This window comes from Lithobates pipiens, unplaced genomic scaffold, assembly GCF_037356315.1.
Source record: "Lithobates pipiens isolate NorthernLeopardFrog02 unplaced genomic scaffold, aLitPip1_a1.2 Scaffold_18, whole genome shotgun sequence".
Taxonomy (NCBI): Eukaryota; Metazoa; Chordata; class Amphibia; order Anura; family Ranidae; genus Lithobates; species Lithobates pipiens.
Window position 1 is genome coordinate 611533908 of NW_027507758.1, and position 24490 is coordinate 611558397.

A 24490-nucleotide genomic window follows, 5' to 3' on the forward strand; every position below is an offset into this window, starting at 1 on the left:
ACAGAGGGTTTTTTCTTTTTTGATATAATAAATTAGAGCACAGTAGAGCCTCATTGCTTTCAGGTACTCCCCCTGATCGCAATGCTATGCAGAGCCCTCTAAAGGGGGGATTGAGAGGAGTGACTGCTCTGGAGGGGAGCTATTTACAGTAAAACCTTGGATTGCGGGCATAATTTGTTCAAGAAACATGCGTGTAATCCAAAGCACTTGTATATCAAAGAAAATGTCTCCATAAGAAATAATGGAAACTCAAATGATTCATTCCACAACCATTTATCCATACGTCCTTCAGTTTAAAGTCCATGTAAAATGATTATAGCAATGTGATAGGCTGTGTAACCATAAAATGTCCATCCACAAATGAAAGCCTCCATAAAAGGGATTAGAAGCAAACTCCAGCAGGCACTACATAGAATAAAAGAGCAGAGAGGCACCTCTAAGTGTAGCAATATGGTTACATTTAATGAAGGTACAACATTTAGTAACCCCTTGGATGCCTGCATACTTTGATGTGCCTCTTTTAATCATCAACTATATGACTTGCTAAATGTTCTACCTTTATTAAATGTAACCCTATTGCTACACTTAGAGGTGCCTTTATTCTCTTTTATACTCCGTTGTGACCTGATGCTACTTGTATATAGGGATGAGCCGAACACCCCCAGGTTCGGTTCACACCAGAACCTTTGAACGGAACGAAAATTCGTACGAACTTTAGAACCCCATTAAAGTCTATGGGACTCGAACGTTCAAAATCAAAAGTGCTCATTTTAAAGGCTTATATGCAAGTTATTGTCCAAAAAAGGGTTTGGGGTCCTGGCTCCTGCCCCAGGGGACATATATCAATGCAAATTTTTTAAATGTCCGTTTTTTCGGGAGCACTGATTTTAATGACTCTTAGGCCGCGTACACACGCGCGGACTGTTCGCCCAACTTTGTCCGTCCAACAGTTTCGGCAAACAGTCCGCTCAAACTTAGCATGGACGGACATGGCCACACACGACGGACGAACAGTTTGCTGAAACCGTGCGCGATGACGTGAACGGCACGCACGACGGGACGAAAAATACGACGTCCTATACACTGCATTATAGCTTTCGGCGTGAAAATCCTTTCTGAGCATGCGCCCAACTTTGTTTGACGAACAAGCCTACACACGAGCGGACTGTTCGCTGAAACAAGGTTTCAGCGGACAGTTTTACGGAATTTCCGAAAAACCTTGTCCGTCCAACTGTCCGCTGAAACTGTCCGCTGAAAGCCCACACACGAGCGGACTGTCCGCCCAAACACTGTTCAGCGGACAAAGTTGGGCGAACAGTCTGCGCGTGTGTACGCGGCCTAAGGCCGCGTACACACGAGAGGATTGTCCGTCCAACTAAGTCCGTCAGACAATCCGACAGACAGTCCGTCCTACTTTTGAATGAACGGACTTGACCACACACGACGAACAGACAGTCCGCTGAAAGCTTGCGCGATGACGTGTACAGCACGTACGACGGGACTAGAAATACAACGTCCAATACACTGCAATGCAACCTTCGGCCGTGTAAATCCTTTCTGAGCATGCGCCATACTTAGTCCGTCCAACTTGCCTACTCACGAGCGGACTGTCCGCTGAAACCAAAGTTGGATGGACTGTATTACGGAAATTCCGAAAGACTTAGTCCGCCAGACTGTCCGCTGAAAAAGTCCGCTGAAGCCCACACACGAGCGGACTGTCCGCTGAAACACGTTTCAGCGGACCAAGTCCGTCAGACAGTCCGCCCGTGTGTACGCGGCCTTAAAGTGAAAAAAAAGTGAAATATTCCTTTAAAGTAGGGGCCTGCCCTATATGCTCTGCAGAAATGGGGGCCTAAGGTGTTGGTGTTGCCACAACATTGTAAGCCCTCAAAATGACTCTTGGTGGGAGCTGGAGTGCCCTGCTGTGAACGATTATATAAAGAATTGTAATTACATGCCATTGTTATACACAGTGGTAGAAAAATTGGGCCTTTGGTGGTTGTGGTGGTGGTGCTGGTGCCACAACACTATAAGTCCTCACAGTTACTCTAGGTGGGCGCAGGAATGGGCCCTGCTGTGAAATATTATATCAAGAATTGTAATTACATGCCAGGGGTTACATAATTACATAACAGGGACTGAAAAATTGGGCCTTAGGCACTGCTTGCTAGTGCCACGACACTGCAACCTCTCCCAGATACTCTAGTTGGAGTGCAGGAATGAGCCCTGCTGCAAAGCATTGCATCAAAAATTGTATTACATGCCCCTGTTAAACAGGGGCTGAAAAATTGGGCCTTAGGCACTGGTGCTGGTGCCATGACACTGCAAACTCTCCCATATACTCTAGTTGGGGTGCAGGAATGAGCCCTGCTGCAAAGCATTGCATCAAAAATTGTAATTACACGCCCCTGTTAAACAGGGGCTGAAAAATTGGGCTGGTGGCATCACCCATAACAGAACAGTCACTCAGCATCAGCATAGGCAATCTTGAAGGGATGTGACATTTAAAAAAAATTTTTTTCGGTTATCAGCTTTAGGTGCTTGGTAACTGGTGGTGATCCAAGACTGATTCATCTTTATGAAGGTCAGTCGATCAACCGAGTCGGTGGACAGACGCACCCTATGATCGGTTACAAAGCCACCAGCAGCACTGAAGGTGCGTTCCGAAAGAACGCTGGATGCAGGACAGGCCAGTAGCTCAATTGCATACTGTGCAGGCTCTGAGCAGTGACCCAGTAAGCCAGAGGATTTTTGGGGGAAAGGTTTCAAAGTCTGACCTTGCCCCTAGGTATTCCTGCACCATGTAAATCAGACGCTGACGATGGTTGCTGGAACTGATCATACCTTGGGGCTGTGGACTAAAAAATTGCCTGAACACATCGGTCAGACAGCCACCTTCTTCACCGCTCCTTCTGTGACTGACCGAATCCTTAGCAACACGTTGTCCAGGACCAGGAGTTTGTAACCTCCCAGTCTCTGGGAACGCATTGCACAGACCTTTCTGCAAGGCCTCCCGGAGATTTCTCATCCTCTGCTCCCTCTGTGATGGCAAGATAAGGTCCGCAACCTTACCCTTGTACCATGGATCAAGGAGAGTGGCCAGCCAGTAATGGTCCCTCTCCTTGATCCGAAGAATGCGAGGATCCTTCCGCAGGCTTTGCAGGATCAGGGAGGCCATGCAGCGTAGGTTAGCTGAGGCATTCGGTCCGGAGTCCTCTGGGTCACTAAGGACAACATGATCCGCAGCCACCTCCTCCCAGCCACGTACAAGTAAACAGGTTTCTTGGGACTGTAAATCATCCCTACAAGACTGCTGCTGCTGAGTGCCAGGCTCCACCTCCATGCTGACACAAGCCTCCTCCTCCTCCTCTTCCTGTGTGATGGGCGGGACAGCAGGAACACTGTCTGGATAAAGGGGGGCTTGAGAGGCAAAGAAGTCCTCCTCTTCCTGCCTCTGTTCTGCCTCAAGTGCCCTGTCCATTATTCCACGCAACGTATGCTCCAACAGGTGGACAAGAGGTACAGTGTCACTGATGCATGCACTGTCACTGCTCACCATCCTTGTGGCCTCCTCAAATGGTGACAGGACAGTGCATGCATCCCTGATCATGCCCCACTGGCATGGTGAAAAAAACCTGAGCTCCCCTGACCCTGTTTTGGTGCCGTAGTCGCACAGGTACTCATTCATTGCCCTCTGCTGCTTGTGCAGCCTCTGCAGCATGGCCAACGTTTAGTTCCAACTGGTGGGCATGTCACATATAAGGCGGTTCTTGGGCAGGTTCAACTCCTTTTGGAGCTCAGCAAGCCAAGCATTGCCATTAAATGATCGGCAGAAATGCACAGAGACTTCCCTGGCCTGCCTCAGGACATCCTGTAAGCCTGGATACCTGACCAATAACTGCTGCACCACCAGGTTAAGGATGTGAGCCACACAGGGCACATGGATCAGTTGTCCCTGTCGGAGGGCGGAGAGTAGGTTGGTGCCAATGTCGCAAACCACCATTCCTGGCTTAAGCTGGCTTGGCCTCAACCACCTCTCGGCCTGAAAAATATCTGCCCCAGTCTGGCTCCTGTCCCCCAAACAAACCAGTGCAAGCACAGCATGGCATCTTTTTGCCTGCGTACTTGCGTAGCCCCTTGAATGCCTACGGAGCACTGCTGGTTCTGAGGACAAAGCACTGGAAGAGGCCATGGAGGAAGAAGAAGAGGAGGGGGTGGGGGGGAGAGGTGTGTCACAACCAGTAGTAGAATTTTGGAGGCGTGGCGGCAGAACAGCCTCCAACACTACTGCACCTTGCCCTGCATCCTTCCCAGCTGCCAGAAGAGTGACCCAATGGGCCGTGAAAGATAGGTAACCTCCCTGTCCATGCTGCTGGACCATGAGTTAGCGGTAATATGCACCTTACCACTGACTGCCCTGTCTAGCAAGGCATGGACATTGCCTTCCACATGCAGGTAGAGAACCGTAATCACCTTCTGTGAGAAAAAGTGGCATTTGGGGACCTGCCACTGAGGAACCGCACATTGCACAAACTCACGGAAGGGGGCCCGAGCCTACCAACTGAAAAGGCAGCAGCTGAACTGCTAGCAATTTAGCCAAGCTAGCATTCAACCGCTGGGCATGTGGATGGCTGGGAGTGAACTTCTTTCGACGGTCCAGCAGCTGGGGCAGGGAAATTTGCCTGGTACAATCGGACGTAGGTGTACTGCTAGCAGAGTGCCCGCAAGGACTGTGACACACCTAATTCTACACCCTCATTCCTCTCAGTGCAGGTTTCAGAGAGGACTGAAGATCTAGTGGGGTTGGAGATCCCAGTTGATGAGGAGCAAGGAGAGGTCCGCTTTGTTTTTTGGTGTGGGTCTTTAAGGTACGCTTGCATGGCAGGTCAACATATGTCTGGTCAAGCATGTGGTGCCCAAGCGGCTGATGTTTTGGCCACGCGAGATACGCTTGAGACATATGTTGCAGATAGCAGTGGTGCGATCTGATGAACTCATCTAAAAAAAGGCCCACACCAAAGAACTTTTGGAATAACATGCAGAGGCAGCGCCCTCTGCGGTGTGATTCAGTCGGTGTGCTGCCCCTAAGCTGGCCCCCGGAGGGCATCCTGCCTCACTTGGAGATGTGCCTCCTCCTCCTCCTCAACCCCCTCTCTCCTATCAGGCACCCACATGGAGTCAGTGACCTCATCATCCCCTCCCCCTTCATCACTGGAGCAAACCTGGCAGTATGATGCAGCTGGTGGAACATGACTGCCAGATTGCTGTGCTTCTTGAGCATCCCCTACGTCTGCGCTCACTCTATTGCCTTCCTCTAGCTGGGTATCATCATCAGAGCCTTCAAAACGCTGGGCATCCTCTTGGATCATGTACCCAACTGTGTGCTCAAACAGTTCGGGGGAGAACATGGTGGGTCTAGGGAAGGAGTGACTGATGAGATTGAAATGAGGGAAGAGGACGCGTTGGCTGCTTTGCTAGTACCCTGAGCCTGGGTGAGAGAGGATGAGGAAGATGAGGAGGGCTTGGTCATCCACTCTACCAAGTCTTTGGCATGATGTGGCTCAACACGTCCAGCTGCCGAAAATAAGGACAAGCGTGTCCCATGACCACGTGCTGATGACGATGCACCGCGTCCACGACCAGAACTGTTGTCTCTAGACATAGAGCCTGCTTGCCCTCTTTTATTGGCTCGTGACTGTCTGTCTCTCCTTGTTGGCCTTCCAGACATAGTAATGGCCTGCAGGGGGAGATGGGAAAACCAGCAATTGGGTAGCTTTAGGTGCACACTGAGCAGATGACACAGTACAACGACTAATTACTGAAGCTGCCTGTCTGTGTTACAGAAACAGAACAACACCAGCAATAAGGGGTAGCTTCAGGTGTATACTGTGCCGGAGGCACACAACACCCAATGTAACTGCTGCAGATGCCTGTATTACAAAACACCAGTAATAAAGGGTAGCTTCAGGTGTATATTGGGCTGGAGGCACACAACACCCACTGTAAATGCTGCAGATGCCTGTATTACAGAACACCAGTAATAAAGGGTAGCTTCAGGTGTATATTGTGCTGGAGGCACACAACACCCACTGTAAATGCTGCAGATGCCTGTATTACAGAACACCAGTAATAAAGGGTAGCTTCAGGTGTATATTGTGCTGGAGGCACACAACACCCAATTTAACTGCTGCAGATGCCTGTATTACAGAACACCAGCAATAAAGGGTATCTTCAGGTGTATACTGTTCTGGAGGCACACAACGCCCATTTTAACTCCTGAAGATACCCTTTATTACTGGTGTTCTGTAATACAGGCATCTTCAGGTGTATACTGTGCTGGAGGCACACAACACACATTTTAACTCCTGAAGATACCCTTTATTACTGGTGTTATGTAATACAGGCATCTTCAGGTGTATACTGTGCTGGAGGCACACAACACCCACTTTAACAGGCTAGGTTCACAAGAAAAGTACACACTGTCCCTGTCTATCCTGCTCTCTCCCTGCATGCTGCAACACACTACACAAGACCGCCGCGCTGGCGGCCTTATATAGTGTGGGGCGTGTACTAAACCCCCTGAGCTATAATTGGCCACAGGCCTCCTGCCTGTGGCCAATTATGGCTCTCCTCGCTGCCGGTGCTGTGATTGGCCAAGAATGCGGGGTCGCACTGCATGCTTAGCCAATCATGAGCCAGCAATGCACTGAGATGGCACAGTGTTCCAAATGTGTACAAATGTACCCCTACCATTTTCACAAAAAAAGTGTCAAAAATGTTAAAAAAAGACAATAGACGGTTTTTGACAATTCCTTTATTAATAACTTCTTCTTCTATCTTCTTCTGGTCTTCCTTCAGTGTTCTTCTTCTTCCTCCATCTTGTTCTTCCCCCGCTTCTTCCTCTATCTTCCTATACATCTTCTTCTGGTCCTCTCGTCCATCATCCCCCTTGGCTTCTTCTTCCCCGATTCGTCCTCCGGATGATCCGCCTCAATGGGAGTCTCCCACTGTGTGACGCTTCTGTTAAGGTGACAATCTTATATAATGGAGGGTGGGGCCACCCTGTGACCCCACCCCCTATGACACACGGGGGACTTCCCTATGGCTTTCCCCATGTTGTCAGAGGTGGGCAGGGTCACCTGTTTAGGTAAAGAAGGAATTTAGCAATTAACTCAGAAACATGTTGGATCTTCTGAAAACCATATGATTGACCTTCTCTTATGCTTCAGAATATAGCTATATATCGTATTGTATATATGACCAGCATCATTGTATGTATATATGTATATTTTTGTATAAATACATTTTGAATATTTTTCTATATACTTGTTTTCTCACCACCTTACTCTCAACTAAACCCTTACCCATACAACCCCTGGGGCATCCCTCCCAATTTTTTTCTTTACTGTGGGATATGGTTTGGCTTTTACTACTGTCATAATTTCAGGTAGTGTCAAACTTTTTATGTTTCAGGTGTGAATGGGGAGTAGGTGTGTTAAATGTGGTGTTATCGCTCTCACTCTCTCATACTGATCAAAGGAAGTTCAACATGGCACCTCATGGCAAAGAACTCTCTGAGGATCTGAACAAAAGAATTGTTGCTCTACATAAACATGGCCTAGGCCAGTGATGGCGAACCTTGGCACTCCAGATGTTTTGGAACTACATTTCCCATGATGCTCTGGTACCTTGCATTGTAGTGGAGCATCATGGGAAATGTAGTTCCAAAACATCTGGGGTGCCAAGGTTCGCCATCACTGGCCTAGGCTATACAAACATTTCCAAGACCCTGAAACTGAGCAGCAGCATGGTGGCCAAGTCCATACAGCAGTTTAACAGGACAGGTTCCACTCAGAACAGGCCTTGCCATGGCTGGCCAAGGAAGTTGAGTGCACATGCTCAGTGTCATATCCAGAGGTTGTCTTTGGGAAGTAGACATATGAGTGCAGCCAGCATTGCTGCAGAGGTTGAAGGGGTGGGGGGTCAGTCTGTCAGTGCTCAGACCATACGCCGTACACTGCATCAAATTGTTCTGCCTGGCTGCCATCCCAGAAGGAAGCCTCTTCTAAAGATGATGCACAAGAAAGCCAGCAAGCACTTTGCCGAAGACAAGCAGACTAAGGTCACGGATTACTGGAAACATGTCCTGTGGTCTGATGAGACCAAGACAAACTTATTTGGTGTAAATGGTGTCAAGCGTGAGTGGCGGCAACCAGGTGAAGAGTACAAAGACAAGTGTGTCTTGCCTACAGTCAAGCATGGTGGTGGGGGTGTCATAGTCTGGGGCTGCATGAGTGCTCCTGGCACTGGGGAGCTACAGTTCATTGAGGGAATCATGAATGCCAACATGTAGTGTGACATACTGAAGCAGAGCATGATCCCCTCAGTTCAGAGACTGGGCCGAAGAGCAGAATTCCAACATGATAACGACCCCAAACACACATCCAAGATGACCACTACCTTGTTAAAGAAGCTGAGGTTAAAGGTGATGGACTGGCCAAGCATGTCCCCAGGCCTAAACCCATAATGAGCATATGTGGGGCATCCTCAAACATAAGGTGGAGGAGCGCAAGGTCTCTAACATCCACCAGCTCCGTGATTACATCATGAAGGAGTGGAAGAGGACTCCAGTGACAACCTGTGAAGCTCTGGTGAGCTCCATGCCCAAGAGGGTTAAGGCAGTGCTGGAAAATAGTGGTGGTCACACAAAATATTGACACTTTGGGACCAATATTGAAATTTTCACTTAGAGGTGTACTCACTTTTATTGCCAGTGGTTGAGACATTAATGACTGTGTGTTGAGTTATTTTGAGGGGACAGCAAATTTACACTGTTATGCAAGCTGTACACTCACTACTTTACATTGTAGCAAAATGTAATTTCTTCAGTGTTGTCACATTAAAAGATATAATAAAATATTTACAAAAATGTGAGGGGTGTACTCACTTTTGTGAGATACTGTATATGTCATCTGCTGCTGCTCCCGATCTCTCTGAGTCCAGGACCGTATTGTGCTCCCTATTAAATGGACTCCCCAGGTTACCAATTTTGAAATTTACATAATTGATGTCTGCCATGGGGCACAAATGCTTCACTGTTTCTCCATTGTTGCCTTCCTCTTGATTTTTATATGACCTTGTGCTCCTTATTCAGTAAAAAAAAATGAAATACTTAGCTATGTGTTTTACTTAAAAAAGGACAGTTTGTTTGTGAGTAGGCAGGTACATTTCAAAAATACAATGTCAAATTAACAAGGGACACCAACATAGCTGTATCTTTGAGCTTTAAAAATATGAGATAATAATGGTGTTGTGGTAACTTGTCCTCCAAAAAATTATTCTGGAGATCACTAGAAAAAAAAAAAAAAAATATATATATATATATATATATATATATATATATATATATATATATATATATTATTCTGGAGATCACTAGAAAAAAAAATATTCTGAAGATCGCTGGGAAAAAAAATTGAAATACGTTTGGCTGAACTTTGTCAATATCACCAGCAAAGCAGCTTCATTATAATACCAATATAAAGAAGAAGTGAATGTGCTGCATTGAGAGATTTTATAATCTGCCACGTCACGAATGTGATATCTCCATTACGAATGCTAGTTTTAGAAGACCGACCACTTCCGGCTCATCCTTGCTTCTGAGCATGCATGTTTGTACTTTGGACCTTTGTTCGACGGACTTGTGCACACACGCTCGGAAAATCCGACAACACACATTTGTCCGCAGAAAATTTGAAAACCTGCCATCCAACATTTGTTGGCGGAAAGTCAGACAGCAATTGTCCGAAGGATTATCCACACGGTCGGATTTACCGCCAACAGCCTGTCATTGAACATTTTGCATCAGAAAGTGTGATCGTGTGTACAAGGCTTTAGTCTGGCATTTGTGTGTCTAAAATTCAGATTGAGCTTTTGAACGCTGTAAGCAACAATATTTTTTTCCAGCAAAAACAGATAAGGATAGGCTGAAAAACATTGAAAATGAGCTTGGAGCTCCGCCCTGCTATCTGGAATTGAAAATATTAACATTTTTATATGGATATCTTTATAAAGCTCAAAAACTAGCTGAAATTTAAGCAAATAGCTGAATGAGCCAAAGCAGTGACTTCCCTCCTTCTGCTCTCTACCTATAGCTCCCTGAGAGGTTTTAAAGGGAGAGAACGAGTCTGATAGGAAACAGCTTCTTAAGTGCTGTGATCTCTCTAGATATTAATGCTTTTTCTCATTGCTTTAAAGTGGTTGTAAACCCGGGTAACAAAAAAAACCAAAAAAAAAAACCTGCAAGACAAAAGGCATTATGAGCTAGTATGCATAGCATACTAGCTCATTATGAATTACTTACCTGAGAACGAAGCCCCCACAGCCGTCCTTGTCTCCCCCTCCAGCTGACGGCATCTCTCCCGAAGGTTACCTTCGGGTATCGCAAAGAAGGGACACAAAGAGAGGTGGAAAGGTGCTGCTCACCCCAAAAGTACAAAAAAAAGGGAAAATTTCCCCAAAGTGGGGTTTTTAGGCAGCAAAGTAGAATAATTGATGCAATGTTAAATAAAAAAAGTAATTATTTATTTATTGTATCAAAAAGCATGACATGATCGTTAAAACAACATGAGCTCCAGTAGGAAATAAAAACTAAACCAAAAGTACACTTGCAGACAAATAATATTTCATAGCAAAATTAGTAATAAAAATGTTGACAATTTTGAAAAATGATCTTGACGCGTTTCAACCCAGAACGCAAGGGTCTTCTTCAGAGGTTTAGTCTGCTGAAAAAGATATAGTATGGGTACACATGTCAAAATTATATGCACACAGTAACAGAAAAAATAGATGTCGTACAGTGCAACCATGTGGTATAGTTACCCAATCGTGTATATTTCACAGTGAGAGTACTTCCTACATGGAGATCCTTTAAAAACCTTAACTCCTTGGGTAGCTCCAAGACACTCCACATCTGCACGAACCAGACCGGGATAGTAATCAGGCAATATGACTTACGAGAAGTCACACTCAAGATAACCCCCCAGAAAGACGGATCGAGCGGCAATCGAGTGGGGGGGCAAATCACACCTGTGGCAGAGATCCAGGATGAATTAATTGGCCTGCCCACAATATACGTAGCCAGTCAGACAGAAAATTCCCAAGGCAGCGACACAGTAATAAAAATGGGGGATGCAATAAAATCAATGCATATCCCCACGCATGTAGTATGCATGCGTGTATGGCCCTCCATTCATCCAAAAAAGATATGTGTCTACATATGAGAATAAGTAAAAAATAGATGTGAATAAATAGAGTAGAGGGTCAGAGCGACACAGTGCCTTAGCTCTATGAGTAGGGATCATGTCCCTTGAAAGTATATAGTCTACGTGATCAGAGACGGGTGAGAAGTGCAGAGATGAAAATAGATTGAGACGGGAAGGAAGAAAAAAACAAACAAAAAAAAACAACAACCACAAGAAAAACTGCAACACAAAACATATGATCGAAATACATAAAAATATGGCGAAGATGTGATGAATGGTGTATGGGAGGTAAGGGAGGTGAGTAGATGTGTATGTTGGGATGAAATGGCCTCAAAAATTTGTAACGTACATGTAGCAAATCAAAATGCAGAGCAGGATCATGTGCGAGTAACAGCTTGACATAGAGGTGCAAGCAAACCGAGATCAAAGTGTGTATAGAGTGTGAGAAGTGGGGTGAAAGGGACAAGGAATAAAGTGACAACGGTGACAGAGTGAGAGTGATGATAAATGGGACATGTAATAAAGCAGCGAAGGGTATACATGCATTGTGTGCCTAAAGCACCGCAGTGCACCATAAAGGGTGTATAAACACAATCAAACCAAACAACAGCGGAAGAGAATTTTTAAAAAAAAAGGGATATGAGAAAGGGTGGAAGATATACAGAGAAGGGAACATGGATTACCTTGGATATTATTAAAGGACACGTATGGCTGCACTTTACCACCTAATATAAGAAGACTGTGGTCTGTGACCTAACCTGGGATTGGCCACAGACACCGATAGACTCTATGGATTAGAATCCAAAGAACATCGACCAGTCTAAAAAAGATTAATTATAACAATAAATAAACTTTAGTAGAAGAAAAAAGTATATTAAATGGTCAGTCTAATAAAACGGACTGATTATTAAATGTATTCAATATAGTAGGGACGGTGCCGAGCCATGGTCCTGTAGTATGTACTTACTGTGCAGGAACTGCGTGTGTCACTAGCCCTCTCAATTGAGATAAACTAACACTCCATTGTCATTCTTATTTATACCCAAGTTTATTTATACCCAAGTTTCACCAAGTGTCACTCATTTATTTATTGATCACTGCATTTAGTGTCAGTTGTGACAGTAAAAACTGTCAGGGCAGTTAATGTTAGGTCCAGGGTAGCCCCCTACCCCCCCCCCCCAATAAAGGTTTAACCCCCTGATTGCCCCTAGAGTTAACCCTTTCACCCCCTTTGCCAGTGTCACTAAGCGATCGTTTTTCTGATCGCTTCATTAGTGTCACTGGTGCCGCTTAGTAGCTAGTTTTTTTATTAGGTTCACTGCCAGGTTTTTATAGCGCTAGGTACCCCGATATACTACCCAATAATGGTTTTAACCCCATGATTGCCCCTAGTTAACCCTTTCACCCCCTTTTGCCAGTGTCACTAAGCAATCGTTTTTCTGATCGCTGCATTCGTGTCACTGGTGCCGCTAAGTAGCTAGTTATTTTTTTAGGTTCACCGCCAGGTTTTTATAGCGCTAGGTACCCCGATATACTACCCAATAATGGTTTTAACCCCCTGATTGCCCCTAGTTAACCCTTTCACCCCCTTTTGCCAGTGTCACTAAGCAATCATTTTTCTGATCGCTGCATTAGTGTCACTAGTGTCGCTAGGTAGCTAGTTATTTTTTTAGATTCACCGCCAGGTTTTTATAGCGCTAGGTACCCCGATATACTACCCAATAATGGTTTTAACCCCCTGATTACCCCTAGTTAACCCTTTCACCCCCTTTTGCCAGTGTCACTAAGCAATCATTTTTCTGATCGCTGCATTAGTGTCACTAGTGTCCCTAGGTAGCTAGTTATTTTTTTAGATTCACCGCCAGGTTTTTATAGCGCTAGGTACCCCGATATACTACACAATAATAGTTTTAACCCCCTGATTGCTCCTAGTTAACCCTTTCACCCCCTTTGCCAGTATCACTAAGCGATCGTTTTTATGATCGCTGCTAGGGATGAGCCAAACACCCCCCGGTTCGGTTCGCACCAGAACTTTCGAACGGACCCCACGTTCGTTACGAACGTTAGAACCCCATTGAAGTCTATGGCTCGAACGTTCGAAATGGAAAGTGCTAATTTTAACGGCTAATATGCAAGATACTGTCCTAAAAAGGGTTTGGGGACCTGGCTCCTGCCCCAGGGGACATGGGTCAATGCCTAAAATGTTTTTAAAAATGGCCGTTTTGGCGGGAGCACTGATTTTACTGACGATTAAAGTGAAAAAAAAGTGAAATATTCCTTTAAATATGGTGCTTGGGGGGTGTCTGTAGTATGCCTGTGAAGTGCCAAGTGTTTCCCGTGTTTAGAACAGTCCCTGCACAAAATGACATTAAACGGAAATAACACCATTTAAAACTGCTTGCGGTTTTAATGTTATATCTGGTTCCTGCAATATGGTTGAAAATCATTCAGAAAAATGGCATGGGTAGCCCTCCCTGCCCATTACCAGCCTATTTGGGTCTTGTACGCATATTAAGGGGAACCCTGTACCCATATTAAAAAAAGGAAATGCGTGTGGCCCCCAGGCCCTATATACTCAGAACAGCAGTATACAGGCGGTGCAAACAAGACAGGGACAGGTTTGTTGTGTTAAGTTGAATCTGTTTGTAATTTTCAACTGGTACATTTTTAAAGTGTAGCTCCAGTCAAAAAAACTATTTTTAAGCTTTTTGGAAAACATAGGGAAGGGTTATCACCCCTGTATAATTTGTTTTGTCGTCCATCTTTTTTCATCTCACTTGCTGCTGTCTCCTTGCATTTGCAAGTAGGAGATGTTTGTAAGTTGGATGTTTGAAAGTAGGGGCCTGCCCTATATGCTCTGCAGAAATGGCGGAACAAGGTGTTGGTTTTGCCACAACATTGTAAGCCCTCAAAGTGACTCTTGGTGGGCGCTGGAGCGCCCTGCTGTGAACGATTATATCAAGAATTGTAATTACATGCCATTGTTGAACAGTGGTAGAAAAATTGACCTTTAGTGGTTGTGGTGCTGGTGCCACAACACTATAAGTCCTCACCGTTACTCTGGGTGGGCACAGAAAGGGGCCCTCCTGTGAAAATATTATATCAAGAATTGTAATTACATGTCCCTGTTAAACAGGGGCAGAAAAATTTGGCCTTAGGCACTGCTGCTGGTGCCACCACACTGCAACCTCTCCCATATACTCTAGTTTTTTTGCTGGAATTAGCCCTGCTGCAAACCATTGCATCAAAAATTGTACTTAAACGCCCCTGTTAAACAGGGGCAGAAAAATTGGGCCTTAGGCACTGGTGCTGGTGCCACCACACTGCAACCTCTGCCATATACTCTAGTTTTATTGCAGGAATTAGCCCTGCTGCAAAGCATTGCATCAAAAATTGTACTTAAACGCCCCTGTTAAACAGGGGCAGAAAAATTGGGCCTTAGGCACTGGTGCTGGTGCCACCACACTGCAACCTCTGCCATATACTCTAGTTTTATTGCAGGAATTAGCCCTGCTGCAAAGCATTGCATCAAAAATTTTAATTAAACGCCCCTGTTAAACAGGGGCAGAAAAATTGGGCCTTAGGCACTGGTGCTGGTGCCACCACACTGCAACCTCTGCCATATACTCTAGTTTTATTGCAGGAATTAGCCCTGCTGCAAAGCATTGCATCAAAAATTGTAATTAAACGCCCCTGTTAAACAGGGGCAGAAAAATTGGGCCTTAGGCACTGGTGCTGGTGCCACCACACTGCAACCTCTGCCATATACTCTAGTTTTATTGCAGGAATTAGCCCTGCTGCAAAGCATTGCATCAAAAATTGTAATTAAACGCCCCTGTTAAACAGGGGCAGAAAAATTGGGCTGCTGGCATCACCCAGAACCAAAAATGTTCTTCCAACATATCAGCGGAGGAGGAAGAGGATAGACAATCAACATAACAGGACAGTCACTCAGCATCAGCATAGGCAGTCTTGAAGGGATGTGGTATTTCAAAAAAAATTATTCGGTTACATCAGCTTCAGGTGCTTGGTAGCTGTGGGTGATCCAAGACTGATTCATCTTCATGAAGGTCAGTCGATCCACTGATTCGGTGGACAGGCGCACCCTGTGATCGGTAACAAAGCCACCAGCAGCACTGAAGGTGCGTTCCGAAAGAACGCTGGATGCAGGACAGGCCAGTAGCTCAATTGCATACTGTGCAAGCTCTGGCCAGTGATCCATCCTCAAGACCCAGTAAGCCAGAGGATTTTCGGTGGGAAAGGTGTCCAAGTCTGACCTTGACCCTAGGTATTCCTGCACCATGTAAATCAGACGCTGGCGATGGGTGCTGGAACCAATCATACCTTGGGGCTGCGGACTAAAAAATTGTCTGAAAGCATCAGTCAGACGGCCACCTTCTCCACCGCTCCTTCTGACCGATGCCTCAGCAACACGTTGTCCAGGACCAGGAGTTTGTAACCTCCCAGTCTCTGGGAACGCGTTGCACAGAGCTTTCTGCAAGGCCTCCTGGAGATGTCTCATCCTCTGCTCCCTCTGCGATGGCAAGATGAGGTCGGCAACCTTACCCTTGTACCGTGGATCAAGGAGAGTGGCCAGCCAGTAATGGTCCCTCTCCTTGATCCGAAGAATACGAGGATCCTTCTGCAGGCTTTGCAGGATCAGGGAGGCCATGCAGCGTAGGTTAGCTGAGGCATTCGGTCCGGAGTCCTCTGGGTCACTAAGGACAACATGATCCGCAGCTACCTCCTCCCAGCCACGTACAAGTCCACGTGTTTCTTGGGACTGTAAATCATCCCTATAAGACTGCTGCTGCTGATGCTGAGTGCCAGCCTCCACCTCCATGCTGACACAATCATCCTCCTCCTCCTCTTCCTCCTCCTCATCCTCTTCCTGTGTGATGGGTGGCACAGCAGGAACACTGTCTGGATAAAGGGGGCCTTGAGAGGCAAGGAAGTCCTCCTCTTCCTGCCTCTGTTCTGCCTCAAGTGCCCTGTCCATTATTCCACGCAGCGTATGCTCCAAGAGGTGGACAAGAGGTACAGTGTCACTGATGCATGCACTGTCACTGCTCACCATCCTTGTGGCCTCCTCAAACGGTGACAGGACAGTGCATGCATCCCTGATCATGCCCCACTGGCATGGTGAGAAAAAAACCAAGCTCCCCTGACCCTGTCCTGGTGCCGTAGTCGCACAGGTACTCATTGATGGCCCTCTGCTGCGTGTGCAGCCGCTGCAGCATGGCCAATGTTGAGTTCCATCTGGTGGGCATGTCACATATAAGGCGGTTCTTGGGCAGGTTCAACTCCTTTTGGAGCTCAGCCAGCCGAGCACAGGCATTAAATGATCGGCGGAAATGCACACAGACTTTCCTGGCCTGCTTCAGGACATCCTGTAAGCCGGGGTACCTGCCCAAGAACCGCTGCACCACCAGGTTAAGGACGTGAGCTACACAGGGCACATGGGTCAGTTGTCCCTGTCAGAGGGCGGAGAGGAGGTTGGTGCCATTGTCGCAAACCACCATTCCTGGCTTAAGCTGGCGTGGCGTCAACCACCTCTCGGCCTGCCCCTGCAGAGCTGACAAAACATCCATCCCAGTGTGGCTCCTGTCCCCCAAACAAACCAGCGCAAGCACGGCATGGCATCGTTTTGCCTGCGTACTTGCGTAGCCCCTGCAACGCCTACGGAGCACCGCTGGTTCTGAGGACAGAGCACTGGAAGAGGCCATGGAGGAAGAAGAAGAGGAGGGGGTGGAGGAGAGAGGTGTGTCACAACCAATAGTAGCATTTTGGAGGCGTGGTGGCGGAACAACCTCCAACACTACTGCACCTTGTCCTGCATCCTTCCCAGCAGCCAGAAGAGTGACCCAATGGGCCGTCAAAGACAGGTAACGTCCCTGTCCATGCCTGCTGGACCATGAGTCAGCGGTAATATGCACCTTACCGCTGACCGCCCTGTCCAGCGAGGCAAGGACATTGCCTTCCACATGCCGGTAGAGAGCCGGAATCGCCTTCCGTGAGAAAAAGTGGCGTTTGGGGACCTGCCCCTGAGGAACCGCACATTGTACAAACTCACGGAAGGGGGCCGAGTCTACCAACTGAAAAGGCAGCAGTTGAAGTGCTAGCAATTTAGCCAAGCTAGCATTCAACCGCTGGGCATGTGGATGGCTGGGAGTAAACTTCTTCCGCCGGTCCAGCAGCTGGGGCAGGGACATTTGCCTGCTGTAATCGGACTTGGGTGTACCGCTAGCAGAGTTCCCGGAAGCACTTGGCTGTGACACACCTAATTCTACACCTTCATTCCTCTCAGAGCAGGTTTCAGAGAGGACTGAAGGTCTAGTGGGGTTGGAGATGCCAGCTGATGAGGAGCAAGGAGAGGTCCGCTTTGTTCTTTGGTGTGGGTCTTTGAGGTACGCTTGCCAACGAGCTGCATGTCAGGTCAACATATGTCTGGTCAAGCATGTGGTGCCCAAGCGGCTGATGTTTTGGCCACGTGAGATACGCTTGAGACATATGTTGCAAATAGCAGCGGTGCGATCTGATGCACTCGTCTCAAAAAAGGCCCACACTAAAGAACTTTTAGAATAACGCGCAGAGGCAGCGCTCTGCACAGGCGGAGCTCTGCGGTGTGATTCAGTCGGTGTGCTGCCCCTAAGCTGGCCCCCGGAGGGCATCCTGCCTCGTTGGACATGTGCCTCCTCCTCCTCCTCCTCCTCCCTCCTTCCAGGCACCCACGTGGAGTCAGTGCCCTCATCATCCCCTCCCTCTTCATCGCTGTAGCAAACCTGGCAGTATGCTGCAGCTTGTGGAACAGGACTGCCAGATTGCTGTCCTACTTGAGCATCCTCTCTCTCTGCGCTCACGCTACTGCCTTCCTCTAGCTGAGTGTCATCATCAGAGCCCACCAAACACTGGGCATCCTCCTGGAGCATGTACCCAACACTGTGCTCAAAGAGTTCAGGAGACTCCTCAGGAGGACGTGGTGGGTCTAGGGAAGGAGTCACTGATGATGACATTGAGAGGAGGGAAGACGATGCGTTGGCAGCTGCTTTGCGACTACCCTGAGACTGGGTGAGAGAGGATGAGGAGGATGAAGAGGGCTTGGTCATCCACTCTACCAAGTCGTTGGCATGTTGCGGTTCAACATGTCCAGCTGCCGAAAAGAAGGACAAGCATGTCCCATGGCCACGTGCTGATGACAATGCACCGCGTCCACGACCAGCACTGTTGTCTCTAGACACAGAGCATGCTTGCCCTCTTTTATCGGCTCGCGCCTGTCTGCCTCTCCTTGCTGGCCTTCCAGACATGGTAATGGCCTGAAGGGAGTTGGGTAAAACAGCAGTTGGGTAGTTTATATTGTGCTGGAGGCACACACAACTTCCAATAACTCCTGCAGATGGCAATTGGGCTCAAATAGAGAACAGCTATGTAGGTGGATTATAGCGGTATGTACTGGGTACAGAGCACGCAGACAGCACGCACTATCTCCTAACACTACTGACTGCAAGCTCTATTATTAACGATAGATCACTAGCTATATAGGTTAGGTGAATATCGCGGTGTATACTGCGGTCAGGGCACGCAGACAATAACCAGAAAACAGCAGAGATAAAGGGGTATATACAGATGTATACTGTGCTGTGCTGGAGGCACACACAACTTCCAATAACTCCTGCAGATGGCAATTGGGCTCAAATAGAGAACAGCTATGTAGGTGGATTATAGCGGTATGTACTGGGTACAGAGCACGCAGACAGCACGCACTATCTCCTAACACTACTGACTGCAAGCTCTATTATTAACGATAGATCACTAGCTATATAGGTTAGGTGAATATCGCGGTGTATACTGCGGTCAGGGCACGCAGACAATAACCAGAAAACAGCAGAGATAAAGGGGTATATACAGATGTATACTGTGCTGTGCTGGAGGCACACACAACTTCCAATAACTCCTGCAGATGGCAATTGGGCTCAAATAGAGAACAGCTATGTAGGTGGATTATAGCGGTGTGTACTGGGTACAGAGCACGCAGACAGCACGCACTATCTCCTAACACTACTGACTGCAAGCTCTATTATTAAAGATATATAAATATAGTGAAGTGAATAGTGAATATAGTGGTGTATACTGCGGTCAGGGCACAGACAACAACCACTACACAGCAGCAAGATAGGAAATCAGCCAAAAACGATCGGTGTGTACTGTGTTGAAGGTACACAGAACACCCACTGCTTCAGATGCTAACACACTGCACGAGGCCGCCTCAATGGCGGCCTTATATAGTGTGGGGCGTGCACTACACAGCCTCAGCTATGATTGGCCACAGGCATCCTGCCTGTGGCCAATCATGGCTCTCCTCGCTGCTGGCGCTGCGATTGGCCAAGCATGCGGGGTCACAGTGCATGCTTGGCCAATCATGAGCCAGCAATGCACTGCGCCATCGCAGTGCATTGTGGGCCGTGAGCGCCATGCGAATTTTGACGCGAACGGACCAAGTGTTCGGATTTCGCCGAACGGACGAACAGCCAATGTTCGAGTCGAACATACGTTCGACTCGAACACGAAGCTCATCCCTAATCGCTGCATTAGTGTCACTGGTGCCGTTAGGTAGCTAGTTATTTTTTTAGGTTCACCGCCAGGTTTTTATAGCGCTAGGTACCCTGATATACTACACAATAATGGTTTCAACCCCCTGATTGCCCCTAGTTAACCCTTTCACCCCCTTTTGCCAGTGTCACTAAGCGATAATTTTTCTGATCGCTGCATTAGTGTCACTAGTGTCGCTAGGTAGCTAGTTATTTTTTTAGATTCACCGCCAGGTTTTTATAGCGCTAGGTACCCCGATATACTACCCAATAATGGTTTTAACCCCCTGATTACCCCTAGTTAACCCTTTCACCCCCTTTTGACAGTGTCACTAAGTGATCGTTTTTCTGATCGCTGCATTAGTGTCACTGGTGCCGCTAAGTAGCTAGTTATATTTTTAGGTTCACCGCCAGGTTTTTATAGCACTAGGTACCCCAATATACTACCCAATAACGGTTTTAACCCCCTGATTGCCCCTAGTTAACCCTTTCACCCCCTTTTGCCAGTATCACTAAGCAATCGTTTTTCTGATCGCTGCATTAGTGTCACTGGTGCTGTTAGGTAGCTAGTTATTTTTTTAGGTTCACCGCCAGGTTTTCATAGCGCTAGGTACCCCCATATACTACCCAATAATGGTTTTAACCCCCTGATTGCCCCTAGTTAACCCTTTCACCAGTGATCATCGTATAAGTGCCACTGGTGACGCTGGTTAGCCAGTTAGTTATTTAGGTTCCCCGTCAGGTTTTTATATAGCGCCAGGGACCCCCATATACTACCTAATAAAGATTTTAACCCCCTGATTGCCCCTAGTTAACCCTTTCACCAGTGATCACCGTATAAGTGTTACGGGTGACTCTGGTTAGTTAGTTTGCTTTTTATAGCATCAGGGCACCCACCATTTATTACCCAATAAAGGTTTAACCCCCTGATCACCTGGCCGGTGATATCAATTAGGTTTTAGGGTCAGGGTCTGCGTCACCCCAGGCAGCGCTAGGTTAGTGCCAGTACCGCTAATGCCCACACGCAAAGCATAAACCGCCCGTAGTGGTATAGAATCTGAACAGATCAATATCCGACTGATCAGATCTATACTAGCATCCCCAGCAGTTTAGGGTTCCAAAAAAATGCATTGTTAGCGGGATCAGCCCAGATACCTGCTAGCACCTGCGTTTTGCCCCTCCGCCCAGCCCACCCAAGTGCAGTATCGATCGATCACTGTCACTTACAAAACACTAAACACATAACTGCAGCATTCGCAGAGTTAGGCCTGATCCCTGCAATCGCTAATAGGTTTTTTTTGGTAGCGTTTTATAAAGGCAGTGCTTGGTTTTCGGGGTCCCGTACATGGCTAGGCTCCCAAGAAGTCCCCCACATGTGGTATCCCCGTACTCGAGAGAAGCAGCAGAATTTATTTTGGGGTGTAATTTTACTTATGCCCATAGCATGTGTAAGCAATATATCATTTAGTGACAACTTTGTGCAAAAAAAAAAAATTGTAATATTCCTGCAACTTGTGGCAAAATGTAAAATATTTCATGGACTCAACATGCCACTCAGTAAATAGCTTGGGATGTCTACTTTCCAAAATGTATCATTTAGTGACAACTTTTTGTAAACTTTTTTTTTTTTTTGTGTCATTATTCAATCACTTGGGACAAAAAAAAAAATATTCAATGGGCTCAACATGCCCCTCAGCAATTTCCTTGGGGTATCTACTTTCAAAAATGGGGTCATTTGGGGGGTTTTGTGCTATTTTGGCATTTTATGGCCTTCGAAACTGTGATAGGTAGTGAGGAGTGAAATCAAACATTTACACCCTTAGAAATCCTGAAGGCAGTGATTGGTTTTTGGGGTGCCGTATGCGGCTAGACTCCCAAAAAGTCCCACATATGTGGTATCCCGGTACTTAGGAGAAGCAGCAGAATATATTTTGGGGTGCAATTCCACATATAACTATGGCAAGTGTGAGCAATATATCATTTAGTGACAACTTTTTGTAAACTTTTTTTTTGTGTGTCATTATTCAATCACTTGGGACAAAAAAAAAAATATTCAATGGGCTCAACATGCCCCTCAGCAATTTCCTTGGGGTATCTACTTTCCAAAATGGGGTCATTTGGGGGGTTTTGTGTTATTTTGGCATTTTATGGCCTTCGAAACTGTGATAGGTAGTGAGGAGTGAAATCAAAAATGTGCACCCTTAGAAATCCTGAAGGCAGTGATTGGTTTTCGGGGTGCCGTACGCGACTAGACTCCCAAAAAGTCCCACATATGTGGTATCCCCGTACTCAGGAGAAGCAGCAGAATATATTTTGGGGTGCAATTCCACATATAACTATGGCAAGTGTGAGCAATATATCATTTAGTGACAACTTTTTGTAATTTTTTTTTTTGTGTGTCATTATTCAATCACTTGGGACAAAAAATAAATATTCAATGGGCTCAACATGCCCCTCAGCAATTTCCTTGGGGTGTCTACTTTCCAAAATGGGGTCATTTGGGGGGGGGGGGGGTTTGTGTTATTTTGGCATTTTATGGCCTTCGAAACTGTGATAGGTAGTGAGGAGTGAAATCAAAAATGTGCACCCTTAGAAATCCTGAAGGCAGTGATTGGTTTTCGGGGTGCTGTACGCGGCTAGACTCCCAAAAAGTCCCACATATGTGGTATCCCCGTGCTCAGGAGAAGCAGAAGAACATATTTTGGGGTGCAATTCCACATATAACTATGGCATGTGTGAGCAATTTATCATTTAGTGACAACTTTTTGTAAACTTTTTTTTTGTGTCATTATTCAATCACTTGGGACAAAAAAAATATTCAATGGGCTCAACATGCCCCTCAGCAATTTCCTTGAGGTATCTACTTTCCAAAATGGGGTCATTTGGGGGGGAGTTTGTGTTATTTTGGCATTTTATGGGCTTCGAAACTGTGATAGGTAGTGAGGAGTGAAATCAAAAATGTGCACCCTTAGAAATCCTGAAGGCAGTGATTGGTTTTCGGGGTGCCGTACGCGGCTAGACTCCCAAAAAGTCCCACATATGTGGTATCCCCGTACTCAGGAGAAGCAGAAGAACATATTTTGGGGTGCAATTCCACATACAACTATGGCATGTGTGAGCAATTTATCATTTAGTGACAACTTTTTGTAAACTTTTTTTTTTGTGTCATTATTCAATCACTTGGGACAAAAAGAAAATATTCAATGGGCTCAACATGCCCCTCAGCAATTTCCTAAGGGTATCTACTTTCCAAAATGGGGTCATTTGGGGGGTTTTGTGTTATTTTGGCATTTTATGGCCTTCAAAACTGTGATAGGTAGTGAGAAATGAAATCAAAAATTTGCACCCTTAGAAATCCTGAAGGCAGTGATTGGTTTTCGGGGTGCCGTACGCGGCTAGACTCCCAAAAAGTCCCACATATGTGGTATCCCCATACTCAGGAGAAGAAGCAGAATATATTTTGGGGTGCAATTCCACATATAACTATGGCATGTGTGAGCAATATATCATTTAGTGACAACTTTTTGTAAACTTTTTTTTGTTTTTTTTGTGTCGTTATTCAATCACTTGGGACAAAAAAAAATATTTAATGAGCTCAACATGCCCCTCAGCAATTTCCTTGGGGTATCTGATTTCCAAAATGGGATCATTTGGGGGGGGGGGGGGGTTTGTACTGCCCTGCCATTTTAGCACCTCAAGAAATGAGATAGGCAGTCATAAATTAAAAGCTGTGTAAATTCCAGAAAATGTACTCTAGTTTGTAGACGCTATAACTTTTGCGCAAACCATTAAATATACGCTTATTGACATTTTTTTTTACTAAAGACATGTGGCTGAATAAATTTTGCCCTAAATATATGACTAAAATTGAGTTTATTCGATTTTTCTTATAACAAAAAGTAGAAAATATATTTTTTTCTCGAAATTTTCGGTCTTTTTCCATTTATATCGCAAAAAATAAAAATCGCAGAGGCAATCAAATACCATCAAAAGAAAGCTCTATTTGTGGGAAGAAAAGGACGCAAATTTTGTTTGGGTACAACATTGCATGACCAGGCAATTACCAGTTAAAGCAGAAATCGTAAAAAGACCTCTGGTCCTTAAGCTGACAATTGGTCCGGGGCTGAAGTGGTTAAGGATCCTTTCACACGGGGGCGGATCAGTGCTGATCCACCCTGTGGATATCCGCGAGCAGGAAGATGACAGGTCTGTCTCTGCACACTGCGCAGGGACGGACCTGTCACAGCGCCGCTCTCCCCTATGGATGGACCGCAGTGTCCGTCGTCACCCGATCCGATCTGATGACGGATGTAAAAATAGCTTTTTCCTCACACTTTTTCGAATCGGGTATCGCGACTCCGGTGATGTGATTGACCGGAGCCGCGGTGACGTCACTCGCGCATGCGCACTGGAGCCAAATGTAACGGCATAGTACAACTGAGGCGACGGCGAGTACGTGCCATTGCTTCAGTTGGCTTAAGTGCGCATGTGCTGATGACATCGGTACATGCAAATTGCAAATACAGGGATATCTCCTATACCATGCAGGTTTAGGAGATATCCAGTGCAGCTACAGGCAAGCCTAATTATAGGCTTGCCTGTAGTATAAAGTGATTGTAAAGGGTTTACAACCACTTTAAC